The 16418-nt window shown below is 52.1% G+C and overlaps 1 protein-coding gene across 3 annotated transcripts in view; it reads right to left on the reverse strand.

Annotated features, from left to right (window-relative positions):
- The window catches only part of LOC116434736 (uncharacterized), an 80254-nt gene that overhangs the window by 14177 nt on the left and 49659 nt on the right, over positions 1-16418 (reverse strand). Inside the window, exon 1 of one of the 3 annotated variants that reach the window (XM_076367409.1) lies at positions 9056-10067. The exons of the other annotated variants lie outside the window; for them this stretch is intronic. The gene's annotated coding sequence lies outside the window, so the exon portion shown is untranslated. Of the gene's footprint in view, positions 1-9055; positions 10068-16418 lie in introns of those variants that run through there. 3 annotated transcript variants of the gene reach the window in all.

Genomic DNA, 16418 nt, shown 5'->3' on the forward strand with positions numbered 1-16418 from the left:
GTTATTAAATAAGCGAGCATCCCTCCTGCCTCGCATCTTTCGTGGACGAAAAAGAGTTCCCACCGAATTAACGCAACGAACGTTTCGCCTTCAATCCTCGTGCGACTATGCCAACCCCTCCGACTATCCCACTGTGAAGCGTAACCCGAGGAAATAGAAAAACACCTGGCAGATATTCGATCCCGCGTCGTCCTTCTTCGAAGACGAACAGCGTTTTCGATGGTCGCGAATCGATTTCGTTTTCCTAATTTTATTCGCCGTCGATATTTCGTTTTTCATCGCGGGACCATTAAATACTGTCCTTTGTACGATCCGAACAGTTCGATATGAATTTATTCGATTCCGTCGTGGACGGCGATGGGTTAAGAACAACGCGGACAAACGACGATCGGTTTTTTCCAGTGACGGATAAACGTCGAACGGTTCGAAGACGCGGTGACGTTAATGACATCAGCGCGGCCAGGATTTCCCTAAAGGCGGGTGTATCGCGTACACGAGCGTGACGTAATGCAGGCATTAGTAATTATTGTGGCATAATGGTGCGTGTGACGACGCGCGGCAACGAGCATTTATGCCCACGCAGTGGAAGGAAACAAGCTGACGCGCGCGCGCGCGCGCGCGCACCTAAGGGAATTCATAAAACCGAGCAAGGCAATGGCGGCGTGCGCCGGTGAATATGCTTCGGGCAGGTCTCCTTTGGATATCTGCCATTGCGAGCGATGCTTTGCATTCTAAGGGTGTCACATGGCTCGGTGATCCCCGCCGCGGATCGTCAATAGCTTTCGTGTATCACTTGTTTCGCTTTTGCGGCTTTCGGTCGAACGCGTCGCGAAAACGGCAACGTTTACGAAGCCCGTCGTCCCCCCTATCAAAGCGTGCGCGATCTTGTTCCTTTTCTACGGTACACAATGTCCCCCGACCGCCGTGTCGCGGCTTCCGCCAGTACCGAGGTTCGCGTCGGTGCAATGGAAATCGGTCGCGTTTCCGGTACGGTGTCGTCGATAGATAGAAAGAATAGCATTCCGCCGGAGAGGATCCTAATCCGCGATCGAGCGTCCGATCCGCGATCCCGTTAAAGGGACGCCTCGATCGATTAATCGTAGAAATAACGGCGCACGCGACGCATGCGATATTTCGCGCGGCGAGGTGCACGCTCGCGGAAGGTCAGTGACAGAAAAGAGTTGACAGGTCCGCGGAGCGGAGGCCAGTCATCGTCCTCCCGAAATTTCGATTAGCACCGCGCTCGCAGCGCCGCCCGTAGCTCGCTCGACTACTAGACTCGGCTCGAAACTCATTCCAGGAGTGAACAAACGGATGCGCGTACGCACGGTGCCTCTATTTCCACGCGTGCCTCTCCGCCGTAAAGGTGCGTTTAGCCGCGGGTCCGACCATTAACCGCTTTCTCGATCCGACTCGCGAGCGAGCGGAAGCCGGTCGCGTTTCACGAAACACCGATCGCCGATAAAGTTCTTCCCTTGGCGCGCGCGGTCAAAGCGAATTGCTTTGTTTCGAGAACGCCGGGGACACGGGGGGGGGGGCGGTAATCGCGGCAACTTGCTCGAATCCTCGGCGAGTAAACGGTACTTTCGGCCAAAGTACACGGAAAGATTAAACCGCCACGGCGATCTTTAATAAACTTTGTCACGCATCGGAGCGTACCCGCGGAACACCGCATGCGACGCTTTTGCCGTCACGCTGAAACCCGCGCGCGCGCGCGCAATTCATTTCGCCTCGTAACCTTTTATTTCCGATGGGAATTATATCGCATTTTCGTCGATCGCGAATCGAAAGGTCGAACCGGGCACGATTGCAGCAGAAAAAGAGGTCGCGATCGATGTCTCGTCGGATGCAAACGAACTTGTTCGTTACGCGTCGCCCGTCCGTCGTGCCCACCTAAACGCACCTTAACAACGTGCTCACGACTGCGTTCTATTTCCGTCGACGGATTCACCATAGAATGAGATCAGTGCGCTAAATTTACGACGGATCCCTCTCTCCTCTCTCTCTCTCTCTCTCTCTCTCTCTCTCTCTCTCTCTCTCTCTCTCTCTCTCTCTCTCTCTCTCTGTATACACACTGGAATGTTATCCTCTCTCTAATAGCTACGCTGGCTGGCTCTTAGGTTGCTTTCGCCGTTCAACACGCTCTAGCGATACGTATCACTCGCCAGCGCCGCGGGGGACTAAGGCCGGGTCATTCACGACCCATCCAGAGATTCTCCGAACGTGTTCGCCTAAATTGTATTTCGTTGGACCGGCAACTCGCGCGTTTCGACTTGGAATAAAATAAAACCGTGACGCGTGTATCGTTGACAAGCGATTGTTGTCAATAACATATCTTGGCACTCGGCGGGTCAACAGAATCAACGTTTGCTCGCCTATTACGTGCTTTTACCGGTATAATCGTGTATCGACGTTTTATCTCCAATCACGCGACGCGAGCCCCGCTGCCTACGCCGTGCGATTTTTACATTCGGTCGCGATTATATATTTCAAAGTTCAGCCGCTTCTCGTTTTCAGCGAACCGCGTCTGTACAGGTGCGTACGATCGGAATATCGGTCGACGAACAGGTTAACAGAGTTGCTCCGCGCGAACGCAGCCTCGTACCGGACCACGAAAAAATAGCAAGAACGACGCCGCGATGCGTTCGTTCGTCCGAGTTTCGTGCGCGCCAGCGTACACGCGTATGCGCGACGCGTCGGTTGACGGAGAGCGTTAACCGTGCTTAACAAAACAGAACGCACCGTGTTAGTTGTATTATTTCCAGAAATCCCCCTATAGACCGCTAGTTTATTCCACGTGCAGTTTACGCCGCACAGGAAGCGCGTATTGTTACGAGGCGTACGGAATGACTAAGAGATTAAACGCTGAGCCATTGTATCCGATAAACGAGTCCGAAGTAAACTGCCACCGAATAGGAAATATGACGTTGGATACTCCAAGAACGAACGAGCGGCGCGTTGTAGACAACTCTCTCGCCTAAAAAGGAAAGAGGGCGTTGCGTAATCGAATCTGGAAGAACCGAGCTATCCGATTCTGCCGTCCTTCGCGCGAGTTCCAAGTGCACAGCCGAATGTATTCCACCGTGACGCGACCCAATAAGAAACACATAAAAGAGGACGCGTATAACGTTCTCCGAGTCGTAAAGGGATTTCTGGACGGACCGAACAAACTCTCAACGGGAAATCGATGAGATTCGATTTTTCATTTCCCGGCCGCAGGCGCGGAGTGTTTAACGGTATTTCTTTTATTCTCTTGTTATTATTCGCCGAGGAAACGAGACCGCGACCGTAGAAAGTTTCGAGCAATATTTTCAGAAAATCGTTTCGACGAGAGGCGATGCGGTCGGTTGCCGAACAATGGTTCCGGTCGATCGGTTTCGTTTCGAAATCCCCCTGCGGGTGTACCTTACGCGCCCGTGATTTCCAACGAACTCGATTCCGAATTAACCGATAGCAAATTATGTTCGCAAATGAAAGCGCACCGCTGTAATTCCAACGGAAAATCACCGAACGGTACAACGGACGCGCACGCTAAAAACCTAACGGCGATCTCGTCGAGTCCATTTTCTCCCCTCGGCCGCGACCGCTGCTCGGAGTACAAGCGCGAGGCGCGATTCTCGAAAGATCAAGAGGGACGGCGCGTTTCCTGCTTCATTCCCTGCAAAAGGTTCGGGCGATTTCGAGCGGGTAATACCGCGACAATCGCGCACGAGTCACCGAGAAGCCATTCGGCGAATGGAATCGTGCCAAGTAATCCGTTGCCCGACGATTTTATTCATAGGGCTCGCGCGGAGACGCGTGGATCCAACGTTTTCATTGTTCCCTCGTTAGAAACTAATTTCTCGAAACAGAGACGTTTACAAATATATATTACCGTAGCATGAACTACGGTTACCGGAATTTATTAACTACCCGAGGAGCTCGGGATCAGCTTTAAAGGCGTCCGCGTTCCGCTCCCCGCCTCGCCCGACAAGATTCAACGATCAAAGGCGCGACGCGGATCGATGAGAAACACGTAGAGCGCGTTACATATTTATAAACTGCTCGCGACATCTCTTACCGTCGTAATCATGAGAAAACTCGCAGGAAATACGAATGGCCCGATCGACCGACGATAACGAACGAAACGCCGCCACGGTGAAAACCCATTTTTCTTCCGAAATTGATTCGCTCTAATTTCAGTCGGGTCGGGTGCAACGACAGCGCAAGTGCAATTGCGGCGACGCGACTCCGCTCGAAAAGAAGAAACGAGGGGAACAGGGAATACATTTCCGAACTCGGAGAGGATAAAACGTTCTCGATCAAAGGACGGGCGAACGGACTTTCTATTTCGACGCGACCATCTTGCGGGAATCGCGGAAGCGTGGCATTTCGGCTCGCGTTACGGCAATTGTAGTTAATTGGGTTATTTTTCGCTCGACCCTGGGAAGTTGGTTCGCTCGATGCTCGTATCGGTCGCCTCGACGTTCCCCTCGCTTCGCTACAGTCGCTGCAAAGGCCGGGCGGAGAGAGACGGAGACGGAGACGGAGAGAGAGAGAGAGAGGATCGAGCGAAAAGAGAAGAGAACGAGTGCTTCTCCATTTTGCGCGAGCCAGGTAGCCTAACCTCTTCCAACATCTTTGACAGGCGTACGAATTCTATCGCCGCCAGGTAAATCCGCGTGTCCGACAAGAAACTCGCAGAGTGCCGCTGGAATATTCTATCCGATTCGGTGAAACCGGGAGAGATCGCGCGGCGCGAGAGAATCGTTGGAAAAACTGCAGACCGGTGTTCGACGAGGGCGTCTCGGTTAACGAGTGATTTTCAATGCTGTCGTTTAGCGAGGTTGATACTGGCCCCGGGCCAACCTCGTAACAATCACCTTGACGACAACTTTCTAGAACCTCTGACGGAATATAATTAATTTGCATTTCAGCGTCGCGTGCGAGTTCCACGCAGTATTGCGCTCGCAGGTAAAAGCGGCACACGCAGCCGAGCGTCAGGTAAAATTGCGCAGCTCCGGTGTGCGAGTCAACCGCCGCCCCCCTGCTCCGCTCCGCGTACCGATCGGTAATCGATAGTCTCTCAAGAAATTAGCACGAGTTTGTTTTGTTCGGAAATCGAGCACCGGCCGAGGAATAAATTACAACGAAAAGTCACCGCGACTCGCGCCGATTAATCCCTTATTTCAGCCGCTCCTGCTTTTCTCCGTTCGGTCAATTAGTTTTGCCGGCGCTCGCCAATCGGAAAGAAAAGAGAAAGGTCAACGACTCGGTTATTATTTCTATTATTGCTTCTAACAATGGCAACTCTATTATCGAGTTATCGACAACCGTAATTCATCGCGTAGGCCTTTTTCGATTCGAATTTCGGTGGCGGACGATTCTCGATCGGAGAGACGAAACGGATTCATTTTTTCCCGAGACACGTAATTCCGTCCGATTAGGCGAACCACCCTTAAACGGAAGGCAGAGCGATGGTGGTTCGCGAGGGGGGAAGGAAGGCGGGTACGAGGTTGAACAGTGCTTCGAGCGGCCCACTTTCTTTACTTTCACGCTGGCGTCGTCGTTCTTCTTTCGACGCGCTCGCTACTCGGGTTCGTAACTCGACGACGAGAAAGGCCCTATGGCGGACGTGCACATTTGCTCCTCGCAGCGCGCGCGCGTCCGCGTATGTGCACACCGTGGAAACGCGCGCGTCGACGCGACCAACACCGCCGCACGACCACCACCACCACCACCCACCGCCGTCAGAACGCCGTTGACTCCGGGTATGTACGGTCGTTCGCGACACGCAAGAGTAGCATCGAACAATTTCTAACGGGTTTCCACTGGTTCGCGCGAACAGTAAAGGAAATGCTCCGTAATAGCCCCCCGTTCGCCGGTGTTTCCGATTCGGCTGCTTTTCCTTCTGTAATTTCCCAATTAAATCCGCTCGCATCTTCCATGAAAATCGATGCAACGTTTCCAGCGTACGATTCGTTGCGTTTCCATCTCGCTCGACAATGCCGGCTTTTGTCCGATCGACGCGCGGAGATCTTCCGATCGCCTCGTTACCAGCGGGACGGCCGCTCCCCGCCGCCGATGAATCAAACTTAACGATTTCGTCGGAACCTATATAACGACGGCTCCGAACGTTCCATTTTAGGGTCGTGTCCTTGACAGCCCTCGCCGGCGAGCCGAGGAACTGTACGCGGCGAGAGGAGGCGTCGCCGAAGACGCGCCGCCTCGAAAACGGGATTTTTAAACCGTTAATCACTGGACACGCTCGCGCGTGTCCATTGTTCTCCGGTTTCTTTTGCAAGCGTGTTTACGGGGAATACGCGGCTCGCGCGCGCGCGCGGTGGATGCCCTTTCGTAAGTCACTTTGTAATTCAACGCAGATCTGGTATGCGCGATAATACCTTTGTTTAGCGTTCGGAACCGTCGTCTCCGATGCACGCGTGCGCGGGGAAAGAGAAAAGAGTTGCTGCCGCATATCGGTTGCCTGTGTTGCGTTTCGCTCAGTCCACCACAAACAGCTGCGTTCGTCGCGCAGCCCTATGAAAGTAGCTGTACGCTCTCTCGAGCGAGACGTAAATAGTTATACGAGTCTCTCTCGCTGTACGATTTTAAAGCGGAGTTGTTAACGTCTGCCTCTCGCGATGCGTTTAAGGCGAGCATCCCTGAACGACAGCTCGGTCCACGTCGATTAACGCGCGCTCGGTTATGGTGCTGCCAAGCTTTTCAGCTTCGGAAATCGCGCGGATGTTAAAATCGTACTCTATTTCCATAATCGCGTATTGCACAAGGAGTCCCGAGCACTCGTCGCAAAATGTTCGTGCTCGTTGTTGATTAGCCGGCGAACCAGGGAGCATCGCGCAATGACCGATACATTATCTAAGAGACCGGTTATGCGCGAGAACCCCTATCTGCTGTTGACCGAATCTGGGATGTCGCGAGGGACCGTCTCGATGGAATCGTAAATAGTTACGTCGACGCCGCCGTTGAATCTCCAGTCGGACGAGGAAGAGGCCACGCACGTCCGACGAGGTGATACGTAACACGTAGAATAATGCAGATTAGTCGCGACGCGGCTAAAGGAGGCCACTAATGTAACGTTAATCCGCTGGTCGAGCAGTTCAAGAGAGCAGCTTTTTTCTCGGAACCAGAGTCCCTTAATCTTTAACGCGAAAACCGCTGGATTCGGTGGGCGATCGTCTCGGCATCTTTAACGATATTTCGAAAAAATATGGTGACCTCGATCGCGATAAAAATGTTCCTGCATAATTTCCAACGCGATAATCGTTACCTGCAAAGTCTTCTCGAAGCGTGTTAAATGTAAAGGGCAAAGATAATAGGTGTTGATATCTAACGCTTACGCACGAAGAACGTTCCTCTTTCCGGTTGGTTTCTGAAAACTGCAACTACGTCAAGAACGCCGCGGCAACGGGGAGCGAGAGAGACGGAACGGTTCGTATCTGTCCATCGGTGACGTTCGTTCCGGCTGAAATCGGATTGCTTATTTTCGAGCGTATCGCGAGAAACGTTCATAGCGGTACGGCCGACAGATTAGCGGGTTAAAGGTTACGACATAACCCTCGCTGGCGAGCGGACCGCCAGGCGATTAATGGCCAATAACATTTTAGGTTACGTAAAATAGATTCGGACGGCCAGTGGTATCCGTAGCCCTTGTTACCGGTCGAGCAGTAGTCGGAGGTAATGTGGTTCCCGCGATAATAACTCGATACGTTGGCTCGGTACGTGTCTCTGTTCGGTAAATCTACCGTGCATACGTTACGTCGGGAGCGAACCAGCGGGGCGGGGAGAGCAGAGAGAGAGAAGCGTATCGAAAGTGGGGAGCCAGAGGACACCGCAGGAACGCGACGAGAATCGGCCCGAGTGAAACTTATTACCTTGCTCGTTCTGCGCGTATTAATGCTTCCTAAACAAGTAATAACGTTCGCCGTATCTCATCGGAAACCATCGGAAGCAGATTTCGGAGGCTGGAATCCCAAAAATTCCCCGGATCGATCCGAATCGAACGCGTCTCGAGCTGCAAATCGGTTTTCCAGTCCCGGTGCGGGACGATAGCAGGCCGTGCAACGAAATGAGATACGGATTGACCGAGATCATACGTTACGACCATAAAGTGGACAAAATCGATACCGGCCGAGCAATCCACTTAACGGCGTTCTCTAAGCAGCCCGTGTACGTGATAAATCGAAGGCTGCGGACTATTTAGATATGCCGCGACGATGCACGGGAACAGATTATATGTTAACGAACAGTCTCGATGGGTCCCGTTCACGACGGGAATCGAATTCGTCTCGACCGTGGTTCGTCATTATCGAACACTCGTCGAGCGCAACTCGATTTACTCCGTTAACGCTATTCCGCCGAGAAAACGGAGTGTACGTGAGGATGTGTCTCTGGGTCAGAAATGACCCATTTACGATTCGTCTCACGGTTCGTTGCGCAAAAGTGGCCAAGGCATCGCGGAACATTGTTCGCCGAGGTTGCTCGGAAACGAGGCTTGACCGTTGCGAATAAGTTTCGATCGTTTCGAGTGCTCGGCAGCCGAAGCGGCAAGCCCGCATCCTCGTGTCACGGTATCGAGTGAAACGCGCCACCCCTTCGCGGCGATTCCTCGGTCGAACCGCTTCAAGGAACACCGCCGAACGGTTCATCTATCTTTAGAAGTGAACGCCCACGCGAAAAAGCCGAAGCAGCCTTTTCCCCCGAGATTACGTTGTCCATTGAGGACGAACGCCGCGCCATACGCGTAGAAAACCCGCGTAATATCGTCCCTGTGACAAGATCGTCACGCATGCTTCTTGCCCGCTATACAATGGCGCGAGAGAGGAGGGCTGGCGGACAGGCCGGCGGACGGCGGGCCGGCGGTGCGGCGGGGAGGCGGGGAGGCGGTGGTGCTGCGAGAAAAGCCGACCAACACTCGGGGGAGGGTAAGAGGCGCGGACGGGGAAGGGTGTACGAGAGAGTCGCGAGCAGCACGGGAACAAATAGGTGACGCGCGTGTAGATGGAGGTTGCTCAACTTGACATCGCTTTCGTGACGTCATACAAAATCACTTTACCTCGAGACGAAAGCAACTGCTGGTGCCCCGCGCGCTATCCTCGTTGCACGGTGCACGCGCGTCGTCGTCGCCGTCGTCGTCGTCCTCGTCGTCCTCGTCGTCGTCGTCGATGAAGAGCCGAACACGGGAGGGTGATAAAGAACACACGACGAACGCGGACGAGATGACGAGGATTCCCCCGGAGAGAGAGAGAAAGAGGAGGGCGAGAAGGACGGCACACGCGAGACAGTGCGACAGAGAGCGGACGATACAGCGTAAGTCTGTTGGGTAAGCGAGCGAGCGAGCGAACTAGCCCCGCTCTTCTCCGCCGACTGGCGGAGGACGTCGCTTCTTTGTTCTTCCTTCCTGCTCTCGCAGCTACTCTCGGAGCTTCACCACCACCACCACCACCGCACACACAAACCACACGGACAGGCACACACACTCGGCTGACTAACGGAACGAAGTTAATCGGAGCACGTTAGAGTTCCTGTCTATCTCTCTTTCTCTATCGACTGCGTCCCTTAGCGTCACTGTTGCACTCCTCGATGCGTGTGCTCGTTCGCCGATGTACGGAGCTTCTTTCGATGCACCACCACGGATACTCGGTCGGCTGTTAACAGTGCACTCGTACCGCGACACCCGACAGTTCGATTCGCAGTGAGCGCTTCCTCTTCGCGAAAATGATTCGACGACGAGCTACCAACGGAGATACACGTATATTGTACACTTGGCGGTGTACGTATTCTATGTGTCTGTCTGTGTGTCTGTGGTATCCTTGCGTGTGTGTATACACGAGTGTATACACATGTACAAATATACAAATATATAGATACAGATGGATATATAGATGTACACAGAAAGTACAAGCACACGCGTCAGACACGTACACGACGGAAGAAAACACTGTGTATACGTGACTGTTACCCTATCGTGAAGCGGCTTCCGACCAACGTCCGTACGCAAGCAAGGCCGGAGCACGACTGAGCGCGTACGCGAACCGACACTGGCCGAGCGTGTGGCCCACGACGCGGAGATACCCGACCGAACGTCGTACCGCTACAACACGAGTTCCGAGTCCCCCCGCTCCCCGGCCTGCCCCTCGCGCTCGAACCTCCAGCTAACCCCTCCCCCACCGCCGCTCCGAATCCGCCGCACCGTACCCAACGTTCCTCTCGTTCCACTCGTTCCTCCCCGTTCCTCTTTCCCTCCGCGCTTATATCTCCTGCTTAAACCCGTACACGTCCTTCGGTGTACGAGACGTAACGCGATTTTTCCTCGGCGAAAACTAACGCGTGCACGGCTCCGCCGAAAACCCATATCCGCGGCCGAATAATCGCTACCTGTGCCTTTTTTCTCACGGCATCGACTAGGGTCGGCTTTTGGATCGGCCGCCGAACAGGTGTGAGGCAACGCGGTGGGGCACCGGGGTTAAAGAGACTAGGGGAATGCTAAGTGATTCCTGCAGAACGGCGTGCTCCTACAGTCTATTATTCCGATGATTATTATTCTTATTCGGCCGGAGAATTTCGACAGCCCCTGCGCCGAGAGAACTCGGTTCCCAGATTTTCGGGGATCCAAGGAAACGGCGAATGCCCCGAATGCTCTCGTACCTGTGAACGTTCAACCAACGAAATAATCTACGGTATCGTCGCGACGTTACTCGAGTCGCCCGGAGCTCGATAAAAATGGCGTAGGCTGCGCTCGAACCTTTCTGCGATAATAAATCGACTTAACCTTAGATTTTCCGTGTCGAGCACGGAAGACGGCGCGAACGAAGCGAGCCAGCCGACGCGAACCGGTAGGTAGTTCGCGCTGAATTTAATGGCAGATAGGAAGGGTACATTATACCCAATGGGGCATACGTGGAATTTAGTGGATGTACGCGCGTCTAAGTACCGTAATGCGATATGATAATGCGCCGCGCGCGTGGTTTTGTGCGAACGGCCACGTGAAATATCGTGGCGAGCGCACCGTGTGTGTCTGCGAGACCGCGCGCGTACTCGTTCACCTGGGGAAAAAACGCCCAACCCTTTTCTTTGCCAATTTTCTTTCCAGCCGGCCCGACGTTTCCTCGCGATTTCCGTTGATGACTCGATCGATACGCGGTGGAACCTCGTTTATCCGAACGAGTTGGAAGCAACGCGGCTCGAACGATCGAACAGCGAAACAAGCGAGAAAACGGTGCATCGACGATACAGGGTCTGGATAATCGAGCTTCCACTGTACATCGGTTTCCCGAGCGACATTATTTTCGAAAGAGCGCGAGAAACGGTTCTCGGAGGAAAGGGGGGATATCGGCGCGTTCCCCGAAGAGGCGACGTCGTCGCGAGCGATCAGCTGGCGAAACGAAAGCGAAAGCGACTCGATACGTTTTAACTTATCAGCGATTAAGCGTGCGAGTTATTAAAACGCCCCCACCGTAACTACCCGTTGCTATCTTCGCGCGCGTTTCTTCCTTTCACCGAGTAAAAGTGAACAATTTAATGCTGGACAGATCTACGTTCCCTTTTTTCAACGGCGCGCACTCGGATCGGAGATCCTCCCGGTTTCCCAACGAGGATCCGGCTAAAAGTCGTCGACGAGAGATGGAGGGGACAGGCATAAGGGTTAAAAGCACTGCGCGATAAAAATGACTCTTGCGGCTCTGTGTTTCCCCCTAGACGAAACTAAGCGGTTCTCATTCATCGAGGACCCTACGGATTTCGATGGTCGATCGACGTCATTCGCGTCATTTCGAGGCGGCGACGTAGCTAGTGGTTCCCAAACTTTGTTACTCGAGTAACGGTATTTTGGTTCTTACACCACTTTCGCAATGCATTCGGAAACTTATCGATCTTTTAACCCTTTGCGGACGATTTAATTACTCGAATAGCAAGTGAGTGCATAGTTCCTTTTTTTTCTATCGTTTAAGCATTCGATGTACAATTTCGCTTCACACGTTGCAAGCTTCGTGTACTTTGAAGAGTCTTCGTCCGCGAAAGGTTGAAAAACCTCGATGATGCAGGAAAGCGATCCGGTCGTATCGGTCCGGTGTTCGCGGCCGCTCGTGCCGACGAAACGTCCGTTAGCGGCGCGTCGAGTCGAACGTGTGTGCGCGCAGAAAATCAGTAGGTCAAGGGAAAATTCTTGAAGGAAAGTTAAAAGGGACAGAAAGAAGGGAGAGGCGTAGCGTCGGTGACGCGCGATACCGATTCTGGGACACCGGTTGAATTCCCCTGTCTGCAGAGGAAGAACGAACCGGAACGCGTAATTGAAAATGAAGAAAGATGCACGCGTTTAAAAATAGCCCGTGAAACAAGGAACTTATCGATCGTTAATTACGCAACCCGGACCGAGAAAACATTTCGAAAGAGCCACGTGATCGACGGTTCAGTTCGTTCGTCTGGATGCCGGCCACGCTCTGTGACACGCTTTATTCTCGCCCGTCTTCGGCGGAACTGGAACAATATTTTCCAATGAAATTAACAGTAATAGCGTCGATAAATTATTTATCGAGGATTCAGTTCGCTTTCATTCCGATTTCGTTTTCTCATCTGCGATTATCGCCGGTTATCTCCGTCCCGCGTCGACTTTACGGAATTAATCTTATCTACGCCGACCCGTCCGTCGCAAATTGTGTACATGCAAACGATTCCCGCCGTTCGACGTTCGCAACGTCGATTCGTCTGGTACATTAACAATTCAATGTTGATCTTCTTCGAGGTTGTCGACATTCTATTTTCCTGCTTTTCGCTCGAATAGAAATTCATTTCGGTCGTATCGCGCGGCGGTCGCTTTGTTCGTTTGTCGGATTTATTTACGTGTCACGGGAATAACGATCGCGAATAATTCGCCGAAGAAGATTGGCAGATATTTTAGCCGAAACTAATATCCCGCTTTGTCGTTTCTCGTTACGTTGTTATTTCTGTAACAAAGGGATTACATATCCCGTGTACGAACAAACCAAATCACGGTCGAATCAAATCAAACGATTATGCGCGGTGCGCGAGGCTCGCGCGCCGTGGAAACAATTGCGGGGAGCACACGGGATACAACATCGAATCAGGAAATTGCGACGGATCGATATTTCGGCTTAACTTGTACGGTCACGCGTTCCTGCACGCCGCCGACTATTTTTCAGGTTACCGTGCAGCTTAACGAATTTAAAATGGCTCCTTAGGGCAAGGGAACTTCGGCCCAGCCCGTCCCCACTTCCGACGGACCCCTGGACGCGATCGAAACCTCTAACATCGAATGCCGCGACTGTTTCTCCGGTTACAGTCCGTTCCGTTCGCAAAACCGACCGTTTCAATTCCGTGCGTTCACCGACGCGCACTATCGGACTCGAATATTTGAGCAAACGCTAACTTGGAATTAACGAACGTCTCTTTGATATTTATAATTCAGTGTTTTGTTTGGCCGACGACGATCCGATCGAGAACCACCGATCTGTCATGCATTTAGAGCGTCGTTTAACGACGCTCCAGATTCCACGTTTCAAGCCTACACTGTTACAGAACAAATAAGAAAGGGAAGCGCGAGCATTATCGTAAATAGTCGATACGTTATCGTCATAACCCGTCGCGACGTGAACTCGCGAAGCTGTATTATGTGAAAATGGAAATCATTGAATAAATTTGTCTGCCAACGCGTATCCTAAAATACGAGTTAATCGATATCTCGGCGAGATTTACTCTTGTTATTTAACGAAGAAATGCCAACTACGCTGCTCGGCAATTCGAGAACCGGAGATCGGTTTTAAAATATATTTCATTTGGAAAAATGTGCAATGCCGAGTGACTCGACGGCGACGGTCATCGATAGAGCGAATCGCGGAACGCAGAGAAACGGAGGAACAGGAGAAAGAGTGGGAAAGACGCGTAAGGTCGCTCCTCGAAAAAGGATGCATTATTTAAGGAACTCGGGTTTCGAATGGAACGCCGCGGGAGCAAGTTTCGGCACGGCTTTTGTCTTGAGTTTATGCCGTAACGTTTCAGTCAGCTCGAATGAAAGTTATCTTCTGTTAGGACGAGGAAGGGTCGATCGTAGTGGGAGAAGATGCTCGGTCGTCGGGTAGCGCGAGGCGTCGAGGGGAACGAGGGACGGCGAGGGGCGGCGAGCGGCGGCGAGGGGCGGCGAGCGGGGAACAACTGGAGACAGGTGGGCGGGAGAGGGGTCGCCGGAGGAGAAGCGGAGAAGCGGTCGAGCGGAGGGGCGGAGGGGCGGCCGGCCGTACAGGCGGAGGCGCAAGGAGGAGAAACGATGCGCAGTACAGCGCAAAATAGACGCACCGAGGCTCTCTTGCTCGTTTGTATTCGTTTTGCCTCGAACCGACATACTTCCAGCCGATATCGGCTACCGACTCCCCTTTCTACCTAACCAGTCTACGTTACTTTCCTTGTTTCGCGTTGTTGGTAGAACTGGAGGCACGGGACGACGCACGGTGTTGCGTCCGATAAGCCGAAACCGAGTCGACGTTTAACGGACTGTAAACTCGCCATGCTCTAAGAAATATTTCTACGACTCTTCCACCGAAACATTTACTTCGTCGAATAATCAATTAGCGCGACGTTCTCTTGCGAACGCAACTGGAGACGAGTCTCGGTTCCAGGTATCCATAAATTAGAGCGTTATCGCGCGCTCGGTTGACGCAACGAATTGAAATTCGACCTTGATAGTAGGTTTATCATCGTTAATTGATCGCTGGCGACAACTCCTCGCCGATAAGCAGGCACGGCGGGCCGCGACACGGCCGCGGAAAATCGGCGCGAATAATCGTGATATAAAAGGCGAGTAAACAACGCCGGGCGCGGGGTAAAGGCTGGATCCAATGCATTGAACGGTCAACGACGTTCTGGCTCGTGCGCACACGGGGCCGCGCAACACGTGACCAAGCACCTAGCCAGCGAGAGCGTGCCTAGTCGAGTGGGGAAAGCCTTTTCCCTCGAGTTTCGTGCACGAGTAATGACAATCGAGGCTGCGAGAGGAAGGTGTATGATTGCGACGTGATGCGAATCGAGACTACCCACCGAACTTTCTTGAATATTACAGCACCGACGTCAACCATTTATCCTGCCAGGATTTTCGGATAAATGGACATTACAATTACCGGGATTCTTGTCCTTTCTTAACCTTGCGCCCCGAAACGCTTCCGTCTCCGATTTCGACGAATTTCACGGGAAAATATATTTAGCGCTGCGTATTCTATTTTGTAGGCCGATAAATGTCATAATTATAAATTGCATTGTTTACCGCGAGGTATACGCAAGGTTAAAAATATTTGTTCGTCTACTGGGGCGACCAAGGCCGAAAAAGTTGTCGAAAACGACGTCTCCGATAATAGAGTGGAAGGTCGTGGAAATCGGCGATGAGCTTCTCTAAATAATTACCGCGACAAAGCGCGGAGGGAGAATCGACTGGAAGCGTGTGCTCGACCGGACGAGGAACGGCGAAAGAGAAATGAAACGGCGGGTAGAGAAAAACGCGCGTCAGGACTCGTTTCGTAGTGGGGCCGTCGGGAGCGTTGTACTCCGGGTGTCTTGTAATTGAACAGCCGACGAGCCACCGAACTTCCTCGCGTCCGTTCCACCCGTAAGGGAGAGAAGAAAACCGTTCCTATTTCTGGCCGGTTCCGAGGCCTGATCCTACTACGGGCTGCGAACAGCCCAGGATTAGAAGGTTGTTTGTCCTCGCGACGGAATCCTCGTGTTTCCGCTTTTCGAGCAACGATCCTCGCCGCGTCTATTTTTACTTGTTGCGACGAGAGGCTCTGCCCGCTGTTACGCCCCCGACAAGTAATCCCTGGTCGCGCGCGCTCTAACGTCTCGATGTGTTTTTCTTAAGTTAGCTGCGAACTCTGTCATTCGTTTCGTTCGCCATACGGGCGAAATTGTTCAATTTCGGTCGAGGCAAATTTTCGCTAACTTGTTGCAAAACGCGTACAATTAATTTCATAATAATAATGTTAACCCTTTGAACTCTGTACGCTTCAATATTGCACCAGGAATAATATTGAATATTTTAATGAATCAAAGAAACTACCCTAAAATTATTAGATTTTCCACACAATCGAATTTTGTGCTGAAAAGAAAGATAAAAGATCGAAGGAGTGTTATAGCATTTTTTAATTTCACTAGAGATACTGTAAAAATTAGTCGCAGTTGCTGATAGATTTCCATCTGGAGTGCTAAGGGTTAATAATAACTGCAGTTGGTTTTTTTGTAACAGTGACTAAAATTCTGTAGATGTGCATCTTCTCGAAGGTAATAAATATTATTGAAAGGTGAAGAGGGTATCGTTTCGGCGACTAAACGACAGTACTACCGAGGAGTACACTGGATTGTAACTCCTCCGGGGTAGCTGACCTAAGGAAGAAACAAAATTGGAGGAGAATACGATGTAT

This window comes from Nomia melanderi, chromosome 4, assembly GCF_051020985.1.
Source record: "Nomia melanderi isolate GNS246 chromosome 4, iyNomMela1, whole genome shotgun sequence".
Classification (NCBI taxonomy): domain Eukaryota; kingdom Metazoa; phylum Arthropoda; class Insecta; order Hymenoptera; family Halictidae; genus Nomia; species Nomia melanderi.